Source organism: Ornithodoros turicata, chromosome 2 (assembly GCF_037126465.1).
Source record: "Ornithodoros turicata isolate Travis chromosome 2, ASM3712646v1, whole genome shotgun sequence".
NCBI classification, from domain to species: Eukaryota; Metazoa; Arthropoda; class Arachnida; order Ixodida; family Argasidae; genus Ornithodoros; species Ornithodoros turicata.
This window is the reverse complement of record NC_088202.1, coordinates 66081813-66104003: the sequence shown is the minus strand read 5'-3', so window position 1 is coordinate 66104003 and position 22191 is coordinate 66081813. Positions and strand designations below refer to the sequence as shown.

General features: G+C 49.1%; 2 long non-coding RNA genes across 2 annotated transcripts; both read right to left on the bottom strand.

Moving 5' to 3' along the window:
- Positions 1–8923: 8923 nt before the first annotated feature.
- Positions 8924–9488, bottom strand: LOC135383655 (uncharacterized). Its single transcript, XR_010419987.1, has 2 exons — positions 9163–9488; positions 8924–9054 (listed from the first exon to the last, which is right to left on the bottom strand). It is a non-coding gene; the product is annotated as an uncharacterized LOC135383655 (long non-coding RNA).
- An 867-nt stretch (positions 9489–10355) lies between these two features.
- On the bottom strand, positions 10356–11060 carry LOC135383654 (uncharacterized). The gene is made up of 3 exons (XR_010419986.1): positions 10805–11060; positions 10664–10725; positions 10356–10583 (listed from the first exon to the last, which is right to left on the bottom strand). It is a non-coding gene; the product is annotated as an uncharacterized LOC135383654 (long non-coding RNA).
- Between the last annotated feature and the right edge of the window lie 11131 nt (positions 11061–22191).

The window sequence follows — 22191 nt, the reverse complement described above, 5'->3', positions numbered from 1 at the left end:
TCCTTCTGCAGGAGGTTCACTTTACCTGCTTCTCCGACGTAGTCAAGTTCACAGAGCATTGCAATGTCCGCGGCTTCTTTAGTTTTGGTACTACTCGTCAGTGTGGAGTGAGTGTGGTAGTGCTCAACAGTGCCTTACTGCCACACTGCACAGCGCGACATGATACAGATGGCAGAGCATCGTGCTTTGAATTTTTTGTCGGCCGCACAAAATTCCGAATTGTGAACATTTACGCCCCGGCACGAGCTTCCGAAGCCAACGGTTTCTTCCAAGATTTGGATACGAGCTTCATACCCCTCTCCGGGGCTATTCTCGGTGGGGACTTCAACTGTGTGCTGGACTCTAACCGCGACGTACGTGGACCCGGCCGGGGAAGACCAACGTGGAGTGCCCGCGAGTTGAGACGTCTACTGGTGCACCGTAACCTTACCGACGCTTGCACAGCCCTGCGCGGGTCTCAATACTCGGCGACTTGGTCACGGGCGGGGTCGTCGAGCAGGATCGACCGCTTTTATATACCCTCAAGTCTTCGCTCTTGTCTTGTGGACTGTGTTGTTGTCCCCACCAACCAGCTCGGTGTTCATGTGAGCGACCACAGCGCGGTCCTGCTGTCCTTGGACATGACGCACTTTGAAGCTGCCCAGGGCACGCGCTGGAGACTGGACACTTGGCTTCTCTACGATGACGCCATTGTGGCTGAGGCCCGATCCAAAATAGCTGACTACCTCTCTCGTCATTCTCCTTCCCCGGAGTCGTGGGAAGCTTTCAAGATATGGACACGGCGCCTGTTTCAGTCGCTGGGCCAACAGCGGGCCAGGAGGCGGAACGCTCTTCTGAGACGGCTTGCTATAAAGATACGTGCAGTGCGCAGGGGGCGCCCGTTAACCCCTTTGATGGAGGAATACCTTCAGAGTCTCCAGGAGCGATACAGGCTCCTCCTTCGGTCGTCAGCTGGGGCTGCTCGTATGCGTCACACCCAGTCTGAGGCGCTTGCTGGTCCCGGTGTCGTACGCTACCTTCACTGTGCTCGCCGTTCGCACAGCAGCCAGCCGCCACCTAACAGCTTTCGTGACTCCGACGGCACTATTACTGAGGACCCACAAGAGGTAGTAGGCGGCTTTGAAGCTTTCTTCCGCTCTCTTTACACCAGCACACAAGTTGCGAGTACCGAGGACAGTGATTTTCTTGACGCTTTGCCGTCCCTTTCACCTGCAGATCAACGTTCCGTTGAGGCTCCGCTGACTATTGAAGAACTGGACTACGCTGTATCCAGGGCAGCTTCTGGTACTAGCCCGGGCCCTGATGGCCTGCCTGCTGAATTTTATGCAGCTTTCTGGCCTACCATCCGCCTTTTCGTCTTTGAGCTTATGCGACTTTGCCTGGGTGGGGTGGCATTCCCTGAGTCCTTTGGCTTCGGGCACATTATTGTGCTCCCCAAGAACAGCGGTGACCTCGCGTACCCAGAAAACTGGCGTCCTGTTACGCTTTTGAATTGTGATTATAAACTTTTGTCATATATATTGGCCCAGCGCATCCAGAGTGTCCTGCCGGCAATAATACATCCCTCCCAAACGTGCAGCGTTCCGGGCCGAAGCATGTACGACACGCTCAATGGATTACGCGATGCCCTGCATTACGCTGCCACCACCGGAGTTGACGGTTGCCTCTTGTCTCTCGATCAAGCAAAGGCCTTCGATCGTGTGGAACACTCATACCTGCTTGCTGTACTACGAGCGTATCAGTTCCCTCAGTGGATTCGAGACATCATCGCTCGGCTGTATGGCAACCACCGTAGCTGCCTGTACATGCTGCGTCACTTTTCTGGGGAGTTCCGGGTCTCCAGGGGAGTCCGGCAAGGATGTCCGCTGTCACCTGCTCTGTTTGTATTGTCCATCGACCCTTTTCTGTGGAGCATTGATACGGCCACCAGTATACGCGGACTGCCCCTTCCTTCGTCTGGATCTTGGAAAGTCGCAGCTTATGCAGATGACGTCACCCTTCTTCTGCGAGACCCGTCTTCGGTGTCTGAGGTGCGTCGCGTCTACGACATCTACGCTGCTTACTCAGGTGGAGCTCTAAACCTACGGAAGACCCATCTGCTGCCGCTGGGTCACCGGATGTCCACCGCGTGTCTACCCTTCTCGTGCACTACCTCCTTAAAAATTTTCGGCGTCTTCTTTGACAGTACTGGGCCCACGCCTGCTAACTGGTCAAGCGCTTTGCAAGAACTTTGCGCTAACTGCGTGGCTGCCAGCGGATTCAACTTGACGTACCTCGAGCGCGCATATCTCGTGCGGAGCGTCTTCTGTGGACGCGTGTGGCATCTGAGTCATGTGCTGATCGCACGGCGCTCAGTTCTCTCGCGGGTCCACACTACCATCTTAGCCTTCATTTGGCAGAAGAGGCGCAATAGGCCTGTGGCAGCCATTTTCCTTAGTCTTCCAGTGTTTCGAGGGGGCCTAGCCCTTCCGGACGTGGGCGTCATGAATCGTGGAATCGCACTCAAGACCGTTCTGCGAATCATCTGTGGAGAGCCATCGCCCACGCAAGTTCTTCTAATGTACTGGATTGGGCCTCTGGTGCGCACTCTTTCACCGGAGTCGTTTGCACCGTCACGCCCGGCAGCGCGATCACCACGGCGGTTCCATGCTGTCATTCACGCTTACCATCGCATGCTAGCTCGGATCACTTCCCCTGTGAACCCGAACTCCACCAGCCCCGCTCATATGTCGCAGGCAGTTTTGTGGGGCGAGGCGTGCAGCAGCACAATCTGGGCCCACCGTCGTGGGCAAGTGGACACCATCGCGTGGAGCAGGGTTGTGTGCTCGTGGCTCCCTCCTTCCTTGTTCGACACACTGTGGAGTTTTGCGTGGAGCATACAGCCGACGCGTGATCGCCTCCACGTGTGGAACATCACTCCGACGACTATCTGCCCATACTGCGCCAGTGTAGAGACCAACTGTCATGTGCTTTTCGAATGCCGCATAGCCCGCATATTCTGGCAGCTAGTCAGGCGGCATACAAACATTATGTGCCCAATACCCCTTGACCGGAGATGTGCCAGCCAGCGGTACAGTGTGCTTGTGACGGCTTGTGGGGCCCAGGTCTTGTGGGGTGCCAGAGGTAAGGCTGTGGCGCAGCGTAGGCGCGACGTCCCGATCTTCCTGCTTGTGAGATCCTTGCGGGTTCGCGTCGTCAGCGTCCTCCAGAGGGAACTGTTTGCGCTAGGGGAGGATGGTTTTGTGCGCACCATCGCCGGCGTCCCGTCATAAGCGAATTCATATTTTGTACATATTTTTTTCACCATCCATATTTTTTTCCCATCCATGATCATTTATCACTCATTGCCTCTCATTTGTTAATATCCGCAATTTGCATCGCCCTGTATCGTTGATCTTGTGTTGTGTATGTTATGTGTGTGTTGTGCTTGCTGTATAGTACCATGTGAAATCCGTCTAGTAAATCTCTCCCACACAAAAGAAAACCTTCACGGTGACTCCCTGCACTGTGTGCCAGCATGTACACAAAAAAATTTTGTGTATACTAATTGGCTGTCCTTCCGAGAAACTCCCGAGAAACGCGATATGCTACACCATGAAAGCATTGTTTTGTTATTATTTAAAAACTCATTACGATGGTTTCGCGATTACCATCGTTAATTATTTCAAGCCTCTTCGCATCCTCTATTCTGAGCACAGTAAATTTTCCGAAAGAGAGAAGTTGTTATTCATTTCATTCCATCACACAATGAGCGTTTCGGATGACGCGTGCCCATGCGCCAACCTGTTTCCAGGCGCGTGCCATGACATCGACTCTCCACGTTATCTCAGACACAATCGCCCAAAACACAAACAGGTGCAGCGTTGATAACGCCAGCTTGATTGTGCACTGTTCGGCACACCACAGCGAACTCCCCTCCAACTGGAATGGAAATGTCGAAACGCCCTCTCCCTTTATTTCTGCTAAAGGCCGCCAGGGTGGCTCCCCTCTTGCCTCCAGTTAACTCTGCTTCGAGCTGTACAAGGCGGCACTCATGATTTCCACTTTATGCGTGTGCTGTTCCTGCTCGGTCTTCATAATTCGAAATTTGTCGGAGCCTCGATAAAAAACAAGCCTAATTTCCCTCCCGATATGAGTAGCTTAGGCTGCAGGAAAATGTCCGAGTTGATTTTGGAAACCAGGTCGGGTTGTATCATTTCAAGTTGTATCGTTCGGCCGATCCACGAGCGGGAATGTTGTTTTCCGATTGACGTGCTTCTTCTTGCGTGTACAGACCCGCTTTATGCACGGTATTTTGCTCCGCGGTGCTGGCGTGAAGCAAAATATCCAGGTAGCTTCTATAGCTATACAAATTATTATTCGTAATCATGGTCTGATTCAAGAAAATGGCTACGTTCTTGAAAAGCGAGCTGGCGAACGCGTTGACGGGGTAGACCTCGTCGTACGTCGTCCTGTCACCCGCATTTGTTTCCGGTAGGGACCCATCGTCACGTACGATGCGGACTTTCGTCACTATGTGCGCACAGTTCCAATCCAGATAATGATGCCCGAAATTCGAGAGTTGGAACTCTATAATGGAGGATTTGTCAGCGACTGGGTAGAATACCTCGTATTCCCCCTCAGCATATGCCATTCCGTTCCCGGCACTGAAAATAATTGTGTTTCCGACTTATCCAACAGAGGAGTGTCGGGATGTACGACGTTAATCGTGTCCATCTCGCAACTAAATTGTTGACGCGCAACCGTCGTGATTTATGCTGTCGAAGACGTCCGGTTTTCCGGTCCGTCAGAACGCCAAATCCGTAGATTGGTACCGCTTTAGTGTACAGTGCTGGACAAAAGTTTACGGAACGCGCGAGCGGCGTATTTTCTCTGGGCAGAGACACCCTAGCGGCGAGCTGAAGCGGGCGAGTCCACTCGCTCAGAGGGGATGGAAGAGTGCGCTTGGTGCAACCCTCGGTGGTAGTAGTGGTAACTTTGATTTCGAGTGTAACGAACGCCAAAATGGTTTCGTTTTCGGTCTACTTACCGAGCGCGAGTGGCTATCGCGAGAAGGAAGTCTCTCTGCTATTGGAGAGATAACAGGGCGCTAAGATGAATTGAGGTGACAACGCGCTGCAGTGCCTAGTATTTTCTTTTTTTAGTAGGCAAAAACAGAAGAAAAGAGCGTGGACCCTTCAACACACACACAAAGAGGCGGGGGAGGCGATAGTGTTTCAACTGAGGCCATGCGCACAGGAAGGGAAGCGTATAGTCGACGGACAAGGTCCACGTCTTCACGTACCAAGGACCACTCTGCTTCTATAAATTCGCAGAGTGCGTCCTCGCTCCTTGTAGGTGTCCGTGTCTTGCTCATCCTATTCTTCAGGATGCCCCAGACGTTTTCTATGATGTTTAAGTCCGGGCTCTGCACAGGCCATGTCAGCTGCATTACGCTGAGGTCGTCGAGAAGGCGTTGGACAGTTTTACTACGATCGACGGAGCTGCATCATGCTGGTAATGGTAGCACCCATCCGGGAACGGCCCGTCCAGAGCATAGGGGAGCAGCGTCCTCTCGACGACCTCAGCGTAATGCAGATGACATGGCCTGCGCACAGCCCGGACTTAAACATAATCGAAAACGTCTGGGGCATCCTGAAGAATAGGATGAGCAAGACACGAACGCCTACAAGGAGCAAGGACGCACTCTGGGAATTTATAGAAGCAGAGTGATCCTTGCTACGCGAAGACGTGGACCTTGTCCGTCGACTATACGCTTCCCTTCCTGTGCGCATGGCCTGAGTTATTGCTGCGAAAGGGGGGCCGACAAAGTATTGAGACAGTATCGTCTCCCCCGCCTCTTTTTTTGTGTGTGTGTGTGTGTGTGTTCAAGGGTACACGCTCTTCTGTTTTTGTATAATAAAAAAAGATAAAAAGCTAGGCACTGTACCTGTTGTCGCCTCAATTCATCTTAGCGACCTGTTATCTCTCCGATAGCGGAGAGACTTCCTTCCCACGATAGCCAATCGTGCTCGGTGCAGTAGACCGAAAACGAAACCATTTTGGCGTTCGTTACACTCAAAAGCAAAGTTACCACTGCTACCACGGCGGGTCGCCACAACCGCACTCTTCCATCCCTTTGAACGAGTGGACTTGCCCGCTTCCGCTCGCCGCTAGGGTGTCTCTGCCCAGAGAAAATACGCCGCTCGCGCGTTCCGTAAACTTTTGTCCAGCACTGTACATGCTTAAAATGCAGCGTCAGCGTCGATTTACCGCGATTTTGTAGCGGTAGCTTGCGACCCGTGTCGTCGCGTATAGAGACGGTGATTGAGGAAATTTCGCGCTGCACTAACTTAAAGTACTGAACGGGAAGAAAGCTGAAACTCAGTTGCTGTTTCGTTCTATCGTAAACGAATGAAATTAATTTCAGTATCGGATCACGCCCGTTTCCCACTCAGGAATGGAGTGACGAGATCCATGTATATCATAATACAGTTAATGGGAAGATCTATGGTAACTTTGTCGACGCCCGTATCATTTTCGGTAAATACGGTTTTTGCGCCGAAACCCAGTAGGTACGCAAAGTAATCGGATAATGCAAGCGACACGTTTTCTCGCAAGCTCAGCGAACACCTACTCGCCCATGCATCATACGCGATGGAAGCCTCGGGTTGCAGATGCTCATCGACGGCGCTCACGAGAGCTTCGGGTGTTTCGTAGTAATTTGGTGGAAGTGAAATGCGCCCAGGTTCCCTCTCTGGAGTGTTTATGTGAATGTGGTATGGCTTTACTATGGGATTACACGTGATGCGCTTTCGGGATCCTTCAATGTGGATGTGCTCCACCTGAATGAGGTCCAAGAACTCGGTTGACAAGTTCAAATTCGCCGGGAGAGAGAGACAGTAAGTGTTGTCTTTGTATTCCACCCTTGATTCTGTATCGCTCGTCACTCTGAAGAATTCGTTAGAGGTGTCGGTAATTAGCGTCGGTGTAAAATTAGATCGTTACTGATCAGTATCACTCGATGAACTCGCATAATAACGGCTCTTTCCTCCGCAAGTGGTAACACGTTTGGGACAGTGCGTACTCTGCCTCCCTCCAGATGATCTCCATCGATGTCGGCGATTCCAAAAGCGAGATGCAGCGGTCTGTCGATTAATTTCACCGAGCCCACGTACGATGGTAGCTTAAACACATAGTGATCTTCCTCGTACGTCCACTCTATCCCATATTCGAGGAATATCTTATTCAATAGTGTGTCCGTGTTTTCGAACGTGAGCTGTTTTGTTTGCCCGTTCTCTGTTGATAGCATTATCAGGTTATCCGGGGCTTGGTTCACGTTCAGGAAGCCGTTGGAGAGGAGCGTGAGATGCCATCTAAGATCGGTCATTTCGCGGGCGTAAACAGGAACTGCCGCTCGTGCGGTAAAATACCCGTTCGCAGGCTACTGGACGGAGGTGTTTGCAAGTGAAGATCTACAACTAAATAACCATGCCCCTTCTCCGTCGCCTGGTTATATGCGTCGAGGAAATAGGAGAGCCCCTGTTTCCCGAATACCTGACATCCAAAGGTTTCGATCTGTTGTACGGACCGAGCGTTCCGGAACAATACGACATAACTGACGTTCAGGGATATTGTTCGAAAAGCGGCATTGTGATAGAACAAGGCTTCTGTGATCAGGATCATGGACGCATTCTTATGGTGGCTACCACACACAAACAGCGACTCTACCTCCGATAGAACCCCCTTTTCTGTAATTTGACCGTCAATAACAATGAGAGTGGGATATTGTTCATCCCAATCTATGGGTATCCTGTCCATTAACTCCACGCCATCGAAATCCTTTTCCTATCTAGCTGCATACTTTCGTACGTAGAGTATCTTCTGCGGTGGAATGCTAAATAACTCGGGGTGTCTCACTATATTCTGCGTGAGCACTGTCTTGCCGCACATGGAAGCGAGAATTGGGAGGTGAGAATTCGAGCAGCATGCTGGAACTGCATGCGCTGTGTAGCGAGGTGTGATGCATCTGTATTTTCATCCATAGCTCCTAGCGCGGCTGATGATCGTCTCCAGGACTCTCATTTCTTCCTCACATAGTTCCTGAAGCTCGCGCAGTGATTGCTCCCTGTAAGCCGATAGGTACTCGTCGAAGATTTCGTGTATGATGTCCCGCAACTTGTTTGCGATGAAACAGGGGCGGAATATGTGGCAACACATCTCGACGAAGTTCTCTCGTTCTTGTGGTGCATCGAAGTGGAACCGTGTGGAGTTGATGCACCTGAGTTGCGCCATCTGGTGGCACACTAACGAGGTAAATTTGGACATCTGCGACATAAAGCCGCAGCGGGGCCGCTGCCGAGCGCGCCATCTGGCCGCCGTCTGTAGTCCGTCGTCTGTCAATGAGGATCGACCAATCAGATGGCTTATAAGTGTGGAAAATCTGCAGAGCCAATCCACATTCAGTAGGCTTAGAATTGACGAATCACTGAGCCTGCATGCTGGGGACCGCAGAGCCATGGGCTTAGCATGCGCCAATCATCATGAGGCGGATGGAGCCATGCCAGTTCATTAGCATAAAGGGGCAGAGCTATGCCAGCCAATCATCGATCAGTGGGTTTGGAATGGTCCAATCAGCGCAAAGGGGCCCGCTCATTAGCATAAAGAGTGGAGCTACCCCAAGCAGCACAAAGGACCGGGGCGAAGCCGGTCCAGCATCGGGAAAGAATCCTACAAAGTCGGGGGCATGCCACCAGCCGATACCGGTCCTTCCTCCAGTTTGCAACACCGGGATGATTAAGGACCGACATCGGCAGCAAGTATTCGGTCCCAGCAGGTCCCCGACGGATCCCCGATAATGCTGCCAGGGGCTCCCCCCATGCATATTTTAGCATTAATATGCTTATTTTGAATAATTACAATAATTTCGAGTGTAAACAGTGTGTGTAGAGCCCAACATTTTATTTTCGGAGAGGAAATAGACTGACACAACACTTGTAGCACCTCAATAGACTAAACGACGAGTGGTGCACACTAAGCAGTCTGCCTGCATCACCCAATGCATGCCAATTGTGTCTGAAATGAAAAACAAAGAAAGAGGGGTATACAGAAATATGCAGCATGTCCGGATAACTACTGTCATTGGCAATGTAGCCTGAAAAGAAAAGGGTGGAAATGGTCTACCGTAATATCCAGCCTGCCTGCGTAACCACTGGCCCTTCAATGGTGTCTCAAAGGGGGGGGGGGGACGTACACAGTAAGAGGTGGTCTCTGAAAGGAAACAAAAAAAGGTATCCAGTAGTAGGCAGTCTGCCTAACCACTTGCACTTCGGTAATGGCCCTGGAAGAAATGAACGGCTTGTAGCATTAATATTAGACGTAACGGTAAAATTGCTGCATGGGGGGAAATGGTATACAGTAATATGCAGCCTGCCTGCGTAACCACTCGCACGTCAACGGTTTCTAAGAAAACGCTGTCTAAAAGAAAGAAAAAGTATACAGCAAGAGGCGGTCTGCAAGCACAAGTGGTGGTGTCTGAAAGAAAACGAAGTTATGCAGTAATGGGCAGTCTGCCTATCTGCTCACGCTTCAGTACTGCCCAGACACAAAAATGAATGGCATGTAACGTTAGACGTAACGGAACAATTGCTGCACGTCAGCACAAAATAGTCTGTGCACGGTATGTGGAATGAGCTTTATCAAAAATGGTAAAATGCACAGCGTAGGGATTACGAAACTCAAGAGTTACCAAGAGAAAATTAAAATTATGAAAAAATGACAAAGCCAACGACTGGGAGAAACGCAAGTCCAGGAAAGAGAAAATAGTTCACATCCAGCGCCTTTGGTGCAAATGACTAGCAATTACTACAACGAAAACTGTAAAAAATGACAGCTGACCGGGACTAGAGCTGACAGTCAATGGTGTGCGCATATTCAGCGTTCCTTCACAAAAACGTCAATAAGCAAAAAAAAAAAAAACATGGTCAAGGAGAAACATCCCTATTGTCCCTACTGTCTTGATGCTAACATCAGAGCTGCTCTGATGCTAATGTTAACACCAGCTGATGTTAGCATCAAGACAGTGTCCCAAATCACATCAGATCTGATGTTAACATCACAGCTGCTCTGATGATGATGTTAACATCAGAGCTGCCTTGATGCTGATGTTGACATGAGAGCTGCATTGATGCTGGTTATGGCAATCTTGAAAATGCTGCAGTCTTGGTTTACTGAAATGTTCTGCAAAGAAAGCCCCTCATGCCTGCGGTATATGAGTACCGACAAGAACCCTCACGAAACAGGAGATAGCAGCAACAAATCACTTCACCTGAACAATTCACCACTCCGGAGTACGTACCTTATAACGCATATCCATTTATCATCAACATACCTGAGCGTTGAACTCACGGGGGCACAAAAACTGGTAATGATCGAACGGTGAACAACAGCGCAAAAGAGCACACCTAGGTCCTCATTTCCGGTCCAACTTGTCCTTCCGAAAAAGCACTTCTAAGCGTTGTCATGGCGAGCAAGAGTCCCCACCGCATTTGAACACGGTGCTTGAGTTTCTCTTGCTGGAGGCCGCTGCGTCATACACGCTGAACCTGCAAGAAATATCGTTCCAGAAAACACGATTTCAGGACAGACACCTATATGTAGAGCAGTGTAGAGACATATGACATACCGTCTGCACAAAGTACAGTCGACTTCACTTGGCGTTCTATCTCCCTGTCGTTGTGCAGATCCCTGCAAATAGAGTAAAACGAACAATGAGAATGCATGGTGCAGTCGAACATATTAATTCACAGTTATATTAATTACACACCTGAAACGGCAAGAATCCTGAAGGCGAAGAACGATTTGGCTTCACATGCAGGGCAGCGTCTTCACTCTTTGACATGTCAAACGAGACCGACTGGTCTGCTCGCGGTTAGAAGAAACGCTTCCACTTACAGACAGTTGCAATATCAGACGGGTTGCAAGAACGACAGCACCAGGTGAGAACAACAATACAAAGCCTCTAAAACGCTTTAGACTTGCTGGAACGCTCGCAATTACGCGAACTACACGCGGCGACGAGAAACGACCGTTACAGCGGTTACAGCAGTCCTCCTCAGGTACCCGCGGACGCGGCTGTAGAGTATGTACCACTGCGCCCATACACCATGTTGCAAGCCCATTGGCCTAGACTGTGCGCGCGCTCCGATTGGTCGAGAACGTTTTGAAATCGCATTTTGTACGCGCGCATGTGCGTACAGCGTCTCGGCGCCGTTTCAGCATAGTTTCGAAATAGCATGGCCGGCATGTCGTCCTCCTGTGTTCGGTGGTGTCAATCGACAGAACAGTTTGCAGAAATATGTTCGTGGATTTATTCGTGCGTTATTGTGAGTCTGCGCGTGCTGTGCTGTTCCTGGACCCAACTATTACCCCACGAACAATTTCTCAACTGCGGTACCGGAATGCTTCATGAGTTGGAGCGTGAAGGAAAAGTTCGGGCGCCGTTGGATTTCGAGGACTGTCAACAAAGACAGGATTGCGTGCCACACAAGCCCTTTTCGCTTCGCTACAATGGATGCACCGCAGGCAGCGGAAGAAGATGCTCATCATGAAATGGTACGCACTCATGAGACTGGTTCGGTATTAGGAGGTGAACGGTGTGTTGGTTCTGCTTCAAGTTCGAACTTTGTCAGGGTGTGTCAGCAACGCAGTGGGCTTTGTACCCACAGTGCACCCATGTATCAGATCTTTCAATCAGTGCTTTGTATGAAATAAATCTTTATTTTACCCCAAAATCGCTTTAGTTATTTTGAATACCGAGTAACGGCGGCAGGCCTGAAATCCAGTCGAAGTCGATGGTAGCCAGCCAGGACCGACCGAAAAGCCAGCCAGACATGGGGGCTCCTGATTGGCCGGCTGGTTGTGCATAATATCCACCACGTCGCAATTTCATTGGTCGTGTGCCCAGTGTTGTGTGAATTATCTCAAACTATGGGCTCTATGGGGAGCTGTTGGAGCCTGGTTACAGCAGCCAAAGCGAACACAACAAGAACAGCGCATGCGCGACAGGCAGCGCTGGCTGGTGGCATGGAAGACAAGCGACGACGCGCGAGCGAGTGCGGGTGAGCCTGTGTTGAAATGGGCATGGAGCCAACATCTCCGCGCAAAGGCTTGGCGGACGAAATATGACGACGGGTAGAATCGTACTACCTCTTGAGATTGTGGCCGTTCCAGGATCTTTCGAGAAATGCTGCTGTTTTCATAAGAATCATTGAATGTTGTGTTTGAAGCAAAATTGCAACATGAGATTGGCCAAAGCTAAGGTATTAGTTACGATTGTGAACAGATCGGCAGTGCAACCTGACAGTGAGAGATCGATAGAATCAAAAACAACAACAAAACACTCACTGTTTTGCCGACCCTTTCTCTAGTGTTCTTTCTTTCTTTCTTTTTTGTTTGTTTGTTATAATGAAGGAAAGCAAGGTTAAATGCTACATTTTTCTTGACTGTGTGCGATGGTGTACATCACAGGTTCCTCATGTGCCATGAATCTACTTAAAAGCTGCTGATGGTGGCAGGGATTCACACTTACAACTGTGACCAGAATGCGGCAGGAGTACTTTTGAGGCATTCTGGCCACGTTGACCACAAAACGGCGTTCCATACTCCCTCCGAACCAAACTTTGCAAAACTTGTAGCACAGAAACATTAACAACACACACGCCGGCCATTTGCACCCAGCAATGACAACCAAAACAAAGATGATGGCGACGGCAGTCGCGGTAGCCCAAATGCAGGGAGCTCCAGCGTAGTCTTTGCGGGTTTCGGTGCAGCGGTTTTCGTCCGATCAGTTCGACTTGCTAAAGCTCTCTTCGTTTCGTTTCACGTGAGTTTTTCGTTTCGGGGGATTCGGTCGTTTCGTTCGGGCGTGGCCGACTCTTCCCGAGTATCTTGTACTTGCGTGCTTTGCAGTGAGGCTCCATTAATACTTCTGTTCAGGGTGCTGCGTGTGCATGTTTTGTGTCATACAACACAACACACGAAGTGAACTACAGCCAAATGTTTGAAAGAGTTACCTCATACCAGACAGCCAAATTCCTTCCTGAAGGGATGCTTCACTGTCTCGTACAGCTTGGGACAAAAGTTTCTGAAACACGGGTGTTTTGTATTTCACTTCTCCACGCCTCCCCTGCGGCCTAAGGGGAACACTTGTTGAACAGAATCCCCAAGGATTCTGTTCAACAAGCATTCCCCAAAGGTGGCTAGGAAAAGTCCAATACAGAATACCCGTGTTTCAGAAACTTTGTCTCAAGCTGTACCATCCGATCACGTGTTACCGAATCTGCATAAACATCGGGAGACGAGCGGGAAGAAATACTTAGCCAGTACACCACAGCAGATCGGGACGTTAACGGGGATCCATCGGGAAAGAATCCTGGCCGGGACGCAAACGGGAATCTATCGGGAAAGAATTCTGACCGGGACACGAACGGGGATCTATCGGGAAATAATTTTATGTAGTTTCCCTCTCCCTCAATTCTTCCCCCTCACATAGTCGGGAAGCAGTCGGGCTCGTGACGGCGATATCGGCCACCTCGAACCCATCATCCCCGTTACGTTCCCAGCCGAATCCCAGTCCTTTGTGCTGCTTGGGACGATTGACCAATCAGCGATCAGTAGGCTTAGCATGGGCCAATCAACGTGAAGTAGGCGGAGCTAAAGGCGACCAATCAGATGGCTTGGATTTAGCTTGTATTGGATTTGAATTGGATTGTGTTGGATTAAAACTGGATTGTGTTGGATTAGAACTGTATTTTGGCTTAGAATTTGATTGAAATTGGTGGTTCTTATACAGTATATCGTCCTACTACTCGATCCTTTGTCCCATACCTTTCATTGTAAGTGACACCTAGGAGCACGCAACGCTAAGGGTACATTTATGCTGCAGCATCGCTGCTCGCTGCTCGCTGCAGCTTCAAGCACATCGCTGCTCGCATAACCGCTAGGGTGCGTTTACCCTGCAGATTGCTCAAGATGCTGCTCGCTTTCGCTATATCAGTCGCCTAGCAGCGTTCACTGTGGAAGGATGGAAACGAGGAAAAGTGGGAAGGAGGAAACCGACTTCATCACAACCAATCGCAGGTCGGATTTCAAGACGCCAGTCATCAATGATACCAGGAAGACAAACATGTTTACATTCCTAGGTGCAGCGAGCAGAGCGGCAAGCAGCGGCGAGGATAAGCGAGCAGCCAGGCTGCAGGGTAAATGCACCAACAGAAAGCTCTGTGTTTGACCTGTCATCGCCAGAAGTCAGGTAGTCCCCGGGCATGTTCAAACATGTTTGGCAGCATTGTTGTGGCGATGATCATGGCGTGCATCTTTGGCAAGCAGCGATGCTGCAGCATGAACGAGCCCACAGAGATACATGTGTTTGTTTCGTCATCGCCAAACAGCGATGTGCCATGTGCCAGCAGCGATGCTGCAGCATAAATGTACCCTAAGAGAACAGGTATACGCGCAAAAAACAAATGTAGCGTGACATTTACAGATTGCCTTATGCGTATTGGCCATTGCTTCACCCAAACCCCATATTTAAGTCTTAAAACTAATATTCCACTGGTGTTTATACCGGGTTGTTTCACGAAAATTCCCCAGCCGAATAATTCGGGAACGGCTGACGTTATCGAAGAACTTTCTGTTTGAGACATCGGCTAAGAGCTCGCTGGTGAATGGCTCATTTCCATACGCTCATTAATTAAACACAAACTTTTAAATTTAGTTTTGGACGCATTCGACACTAGTGTTGTAGCGACGGAGCACTTTGGTGAACAGTATTCCAGAAAGAAAAAAAAAAGACGTCGACACTTGGCTTTCTTTTTCTTTTTCTTTTCGAGCAGTTAGTTGGTTTCGGTTTACACATTTCTTGCCGAGGTAAGGCAGAGATGCGCTCGTTCGTTCAACTCTCCGCCATCATGTTCATCCGCCTAGTTCGTATACGGGATGACGGGAGGCAATAAACTGCAACCATAGACGCTCCGGTGTCCCATCCTGTCGGATTTGTCATTTCGATAATTCTACTGATAACGACAGTCTTTCTGATACAGGGTTACCAATACGTGTAGCAGTAGTGAGAATAAAATTCCAAGGGACGGGGCTATGATTTTTTCATTATGCTATTTCTTCATTAATATTTTTCTTGTAGCTATATCATCGTAATAAGAATGTGCATGTCACTGTCACTACATAATGATCATAAAGCATTAATCATAAAGTAAAGCATATATGTCGTCTGGAGGGATACTGGACGAAGAACTAATATTAGTTTTAGTGCAATTAGTTTTAGGGCAACGCAGAGAAGCACTGTTTCGTTCAGCTATTCCGTTCACAATTGCGTGTTCATGCGCCTGGTTCTCATATGGGGATGACGGATGATAAGAAAATGCCACAATAGACGTCTCGGTGTCCGTTCTCGTCGTACCTGTCGTTTAGACAGGTAACTCATTTAGACTGGTAACTCGTTACTGTAACTAAGTTCCTTTTTCTTTTCTTTTCTTTTTTTAACTTGTACTTTTGCGCCGTGGTAACTTTCAGAGGAACTCGTTTCTTTTTCAGGTAACTTTGCCAAAGTAACTTAAGCTAAGTTCCAAGTTACTTTTAATTCGCTTTTCACTCGCGTCCACTTATTTTCTTGCGTTCTCTCCGGTTCTTTCGTGGCATTTGATGCCACAACACATGATATTCAATCGGTGACAGTATTCTATTCAGGAAATAAGAACTGCTGCCATTGAAATGAAGCTGAATCATTGTGCACACGCAGGGAGTAAGATGCAAAGCGTTCGAATTGTTGGACATAAACGAAAACGATCTAAGTGCGTTGCACTCCTCCGCAGGAAACTTAAGGACTAACTCAACTGTTCACGCGCGCTGTACCTGTGTAGTGCTATTTTGCGTCCGAAGTAACTTGGAAGTAACTCGTTCTTTTTTTAAAAGTAACTCCGTAACTGCAAGTTACATTTCAGGCTCAAGAACTTCGTTATTAACTTAGTTACATCATTTTTTTCACACGGCAACTTAACTCGTAACGAGTAGTTTTTGACGGGTCAGTTCTTGATCTATGGCCAAAATACAGTTCGCTATTAATCCTAAGCTATCCAAGCTATATATGACCTATATTCAGTGGGTGCCAACCACGACCTACTAGATTATAACGACTATGTCATAATCAGCAACCCCTTTGAGGAGCCCGTTAGCACGATCCGCAAGCGGCGCTACTCGTCGCCCCGCGGGATCTACGTCATGATTGGACAATGGAAATTTGAATTCTGAACGCGCAGAAGCGAACGTAGGACTACCGTCGGCACAGTTCCCTTAGAAGTCGGCCCAGGACGCACATTCCCACGGGGTGTCAGTCGTGACGTTGCCCACTTCTGTGAGGCCGACAGCGGCGAGCCCTTTCACCACCACCACCACCCCCACGTAGGGCTACCGTAGCAGACGACAGTAACAGCTCCTATGAAAACGCGTAGAATGATGATGATAATTAACTTTAGAATGAAACATCTTCCGTGAGATATCCATCGCTTGTACAAAAATACTAAGGTGAGCTAAAGTACAAAGTATTGTAGAAGTTCAGGAAGCAATAACCGGGCCGATGAGTAGCGCCACCAATAGCTTCTAAATGCGGCGTTGAGAAGGGGTGCCTATGATATGGTTGTTATAATCTAGTCGGTCGCGGGGGCGACATTTTGACACATGGCACGACGTGCCAACATAATGGACTTTGCGTCCACTTCTATCGGCTCCAGCTGGATTGAAAGGGACATGTCGGGAAGACGCAGAACAACAGGACTGATTGGCCTCCATAACCGATTGTTGGAACAGACTGCCGGTATTATACGTATTTTTTCTATGAAACATAACTTTGAATCATGAACAGCCAAAGGTGTGTATATGAACAAAAGTTTGTCATAAAATGCAAATTTTGGGCCATCCGTTGCGTTTTTCTTGCTATTTGGTTGCGATTGCTGTCTTTGCTAGGCCTAACAAGGGCGACGAAACACATTCTTTCCACGTATACATCGACACTGGAGCGTAATTTAAAGCTGATTTGCAAGATAACAAATCTCTACCCGAGAAACGTCATCATGACGTTGGTAGACACACTGAAACCCAAACAAATCAGAATGGGAGTGCTGGGTTCCACAAATGGTTCGCTGCCTCTTATTGAAAGAAAAATAGGACTGGTCGTCGCGTCCCTTTCAGGGACCATCGTAGGAACCATCGTGGCTTTCGGACGCGACCTTGTTCGCCTCTATAGCTTCGAGCGTAATTCAACTCTACCAAACTGGTGGCGCTGCCGAACACTATGACGTCATTTGTTCACAGACAGGGAGAGGTCTATTGCAACAGAATGTACACTTACGGTATAAAATTGAAGTGATTTGTGAAAACATTTTGTCATGAAATCTTCGCTTCGCCATTCCAAGCTACGCCGTCATTTTCGGGAACTTTTCGTGTCATGGCGGCCCACGTATGAAACAGCAGCCAATCAAAAACGCTCGGTTTGATTTACTGGACCAGCGTCTTTTTTAGGCTCCGCCTAACGGCCAGACTCCCTTTGGCATACACGGGACTGCGTGTAGGTATACCAGAGCGTTGCCCAGAACCACAAATTAATTACGCGCGTGGATCATAGTTCGGTCTAGCACGTGGAGCTCGGAGCGCATGCGCCCCGGTTGTTGCCAATGATGGATGCCATTGCGCGAAGGAGATGCATAGGAAAACTTGACGTGCGATGCAGGGGTCGGATTCACAAACGCGATCGTAAATTACGCTAAGATGCGCTAAGACGTCGTAGCCTGCGACGCGCGTACGATAGCGTCGTAAGCGCGATTCACAAAGCTATCGTAGTGGGGAGTAGAGTAGCCTAGAAGACCGAGTAGGGCGAACGGCCGGGGTTTCCAATGGAGCGCGTGAAGCCGCTGCATGTAGACCATGGAGGTAAGAAACTAAGGAGAGGGCTATAAGATCGGAGGGCCGTGGGACCCCTCTAGCGGTCGCTCCTGGCAATACCACGCCCATCTAGTTGCCCAGTCACGTGATCCCCACAGGTTTCGGCGTTATGGCGGTCTGCGCGGAGACTTGGAAGTTTAGCAAACCTCATCTTCAGGAAACCTCTTACCTTCAAGAAGTCCATTCGCACAATACTTTGAAGGTTATGAGGTGTTTCAACATTCGCCGCGTGATAAATCACATCAAAAGTTGAGCAAAACAGAAGAGAAGCCAGGCAATGTCACGATGACGTACGTACGTCTTCTAGCGATTTAGTGATCCATTGCTTCCACACTGAGATGATCTATCTTGCGTTTCAACGGGTGTGATAACTTCTAACTCCAAAGATGTTATGAAAGCGAAAACAAGTTATTCGGTCGCAGCTCGTGTCTGTATTCAGGTAAGGTACGCCGCGCACATGGAGGACGCCATGTTTTATGACGTCTTGCCGTGACGTTTATGGGTCACGTGTGTGGGCAATTAACCACAATGCCATGCGCGGGTCACAGCACGCTCGCTTGCATTCATGGAGGTAAGAAACTAAGGAGAGGGCTAAAAGATCGGAAGGCCGTGGGACCCCTCTAGCGGTCGCTCCTGGCAATACCACGCCCATCTAGTTGCCCGGTCACGTGATCTCCACATGTTTCGGCGTTATGGCGGTCTGCGCGGAGGCTTTGAAGTTTAGCAAACTTCATCTTCAGCAAACGCCTTACCTTCAAGGAGTCCATTCGCACAATACTTTGAAGGTTATGGGTTGTTTCAACATTTGCCGCGTGATAAATCGCAGCAAAATAGCAAAACAGAAGAGAAGCCAGGCAATATCACGATGACGTACGTACGTCTTCTAGCGATTTAGTGATCCATTGCTTCCACACTGAGATGATCTATCTTGTGTTTCAACGGGTGTGATAACTTCGAACTCCAAATATGTTATGAAAGCGGAAACAAGTTATTCGGCCGCAGCTCGTCTCTGTATTCAGGTAAGATACGCCGCGGACATGGAGGACGCCATGTTTTATGACGTCTTGCCGTGACGTTTATGGGTCACGTGTGTGGGCAACTAACCACAATGCCATGCGCGGGTCACAGCACGCTCGCTTGCATTGGGAGAGGCGCTTAGGGCATCTCCTTAGTTTCTTACCTCCATGATGTAGACGCCGAGCGGCGGCGCTGCGGTAGCTTTCCCTTGAAGATTTTGGCTGTCGTCTGCTACTGCGTTGCTCTGATCTCGCGGTGTTTTGCGCGCTTGCTGTGTGACGGCTGTTACATTTGTGACTTTTGAACGCCAGTTCGTTCCTTTTATGAACGGCAGTGAGTATATTGTGCCACGTGCCAGAATAAATGGCAGAGCGGAAAAAGAAAACACGGACGTTTTGCTTTGCGCCCGGCTGCAGCACCGGCTACGCCCGCACGCATCACGAACAAAAGTTCTCGCTGTTCTCTGTCCCAAAAGAGGAGAACCTCAGAAAGGAATGGGAGAGGAACTTAAATCGGTTGGACAAGCCACTGACAGATATATCAGCGGTATGTGAGCGACATTTCGAGCCAAGGTTTATACTGCGCGATTACGTCCACTTCGTGAACGGGCAAGAAGTGAGAGTTCCTCGCGGCAAGCCAGCATTGGCTCCGGGTGCTGTCCCCACACTTCTTCCAGATTTTCCCGAGCACTACTCCAAGAGAACGCCACGTCCGCGTCCCGAAAGAAAAAGAAACACGGCAAGCGAGTGCGCCAGAAGCTCGGGAAAAAGATCCAGGCGAGATCTTGATGAGGCGGAGGCTGGGACGTCGCACATGGGGCAGGACGATGACAGCACAAATGAAGACACTAAATTGACTTTGAAGCTAGCAGGGCAACTGAGGGTACCAGAGCACTGGTCGAAGCTCAGCATTGCGGGCTTGCATGATGGGGTTATTTATGTGACATCACAAATAAGCAAGCACCCGCACGAGATCACGCATCCCAAGGTTGTGTCCTTCTGCGCAAACGACGACAAGGGATTCGATGCACACTGCTACTATTTGAGCAAGTGTCTTGAGGAAAGGACTGTGCTCACAGTCTCGCAGGCAGAGCGGCTCCTGGAGGAAGCTGACGCTGCATTCTTATGCAAGGGTGCAATGACGAGCTGCGAATTTTCTCGCTGTGACGGGAGACTGACTGAACGGTTGCAGAAATCTGTAGCGCCATCACATGACGCTGTCCGCAGCAAGAAGTGCACATCAACTGTTGCCAATTCAGGTGACAGGATTTTCCTTGCCACATTTCCTGTAGTAATGATCAAAAATTGTGCGGAAAATTTCAATAAAGAGCAATCGGGAAAATTATAAGAGCTAATGAATAGCGATCGAAAGAGGGGAGAGGGTAAGAAGGATCTGACACGCAATTTTTTTAGTTATATATTGAAATTATGGGTGTCACGACAGGCTTTGTAGCACATAGAAAATTGCATTGTACTGGATTGAGTGAATTGACGCATTGGTCACATTATTTCCTTGCACGTACCTGCTTCCGCCGATGATTCGAAGTAGTCTATAAAATATACTAATGATGCCAGAAATGGAAAAGTTCGACTTTTATGTAAGGAACTTCTGTGATACTGAGCATGTTGAAACGTGACTAATCCGTTCGTGTGTCTTGTAGGGACAGCATGTCTGGAATGCAGGTACCTCAGGAAGGCATTGTCCCGAAGTCCCGAACAAGAAGACTGAACGTCCGAAAGGCCTGGACTGTAATGCAGCGCCTTAAGGCAGCCAAACAGAAAGCAAGGCGCCTGCGCTCCCGTATTTCCACAATGGAAGAGAGGCTTGCAGCAATGCGAGCACAGAATGAAAAAGTCGAGGACGCCGTCTTCGCCGAACGCATTGAAAGTCTGTCGCCGAAGCAGCGTGAGGCGGCACTACATTTCTTCAAGAGTGCAAAGCGGAAAAGCACAAAGGGCATGGAATACACAAAGGAATGGGCGCTCGAGTGCCTCATCATGAAGATGAAGAGCCCACGTCTTTATGAACATATGAGGCAACAAAAGACCCTCGTCCTCCCAAGCAAGACAACTCTAAAAAAGTACATTAGATGCTACAGGACGGGGTTTGGCTTCAGCACCAAAGTACTCAGCGTGCTGAAGGAGAAGACAGGCGCCATGGACCAGTTTAAAAGACATGGCGGCCTGCTTATAGACGAAATGAAACTCTCTGAGCACCTGTCTGCCACACCGTCCGGGCACATAGAGGGCTTTATAGATCTTGGCCCTTTTACCCCGCCAGAAGAGACACATTTGATTTGTGACCATGGAATGGTGGTTATGTTTGTTCCTTTTGTGGGCAAATGGACACAGTTCCTCGCATTTTTTGCCACTCGTGGAAACATCAAGGGCAACCTGCTTCAGAAAATCGTACTGGAGGCAGTTATCCTCGCCGAGAAAGCAGGACTGCTTGTAGATTTTATAACGTGCGACGGCGCGGCGTGGAACCGTAAAATGTGGAAGCTGATGGGCGTCCACGCGTCCAGGTCAAGCACGAAGTGCAAGGTGCAACATCCAGTTGATCCGCATCGGCACCTTCAGTTCGTTTGGGACTTTCCGCACCTTATAAAGTGCATGCGGAATGGTCTTATAAGCTCAACCTTTAACACCCCATACGGACATGTAAGCATCAGGGCATTCCCACAGCAGTAACTATGGGGAACAGAATTCTGAACGCACCTTTCAATAGTACAGTACTTTTTAATCGTTAGAGAGCGCTTCACAAACAGTGCGATAAGTGAAAAGGGATGCTACCCTCTGCTACCTGAGCTGCAGCCGGGTGCTACTGAAAAAAAAAAGAACTGTAAGATTACAGACGTGTCACGGATAACTTCCTGTACATCGCAATAGACGGTTCCATAGAACGGACTTCCTGAAAAAATCTCTGTAATCCATTTGTCGTGACCAGAAAAGCCGGAAGGTGTGGGTTCAAAGTTCCACAGCAGGCACTTTTCAACTGCTGCATTTCTTGAATTACTTTACTTTGGTCGTTGTAGAGACCTCCGCTCATTTCCCGACAGCCGTTAGGGAAGTTTTTTTCTTCTTCTTTTTCCCCCTCTGAGTTTCTCTTTAAAAGCCATCGAATTTTCTTTTCCGTGTACGACCTGTTTGTAACTCAAGTACAAGAAAAGTACGGCTTGTTTTCATT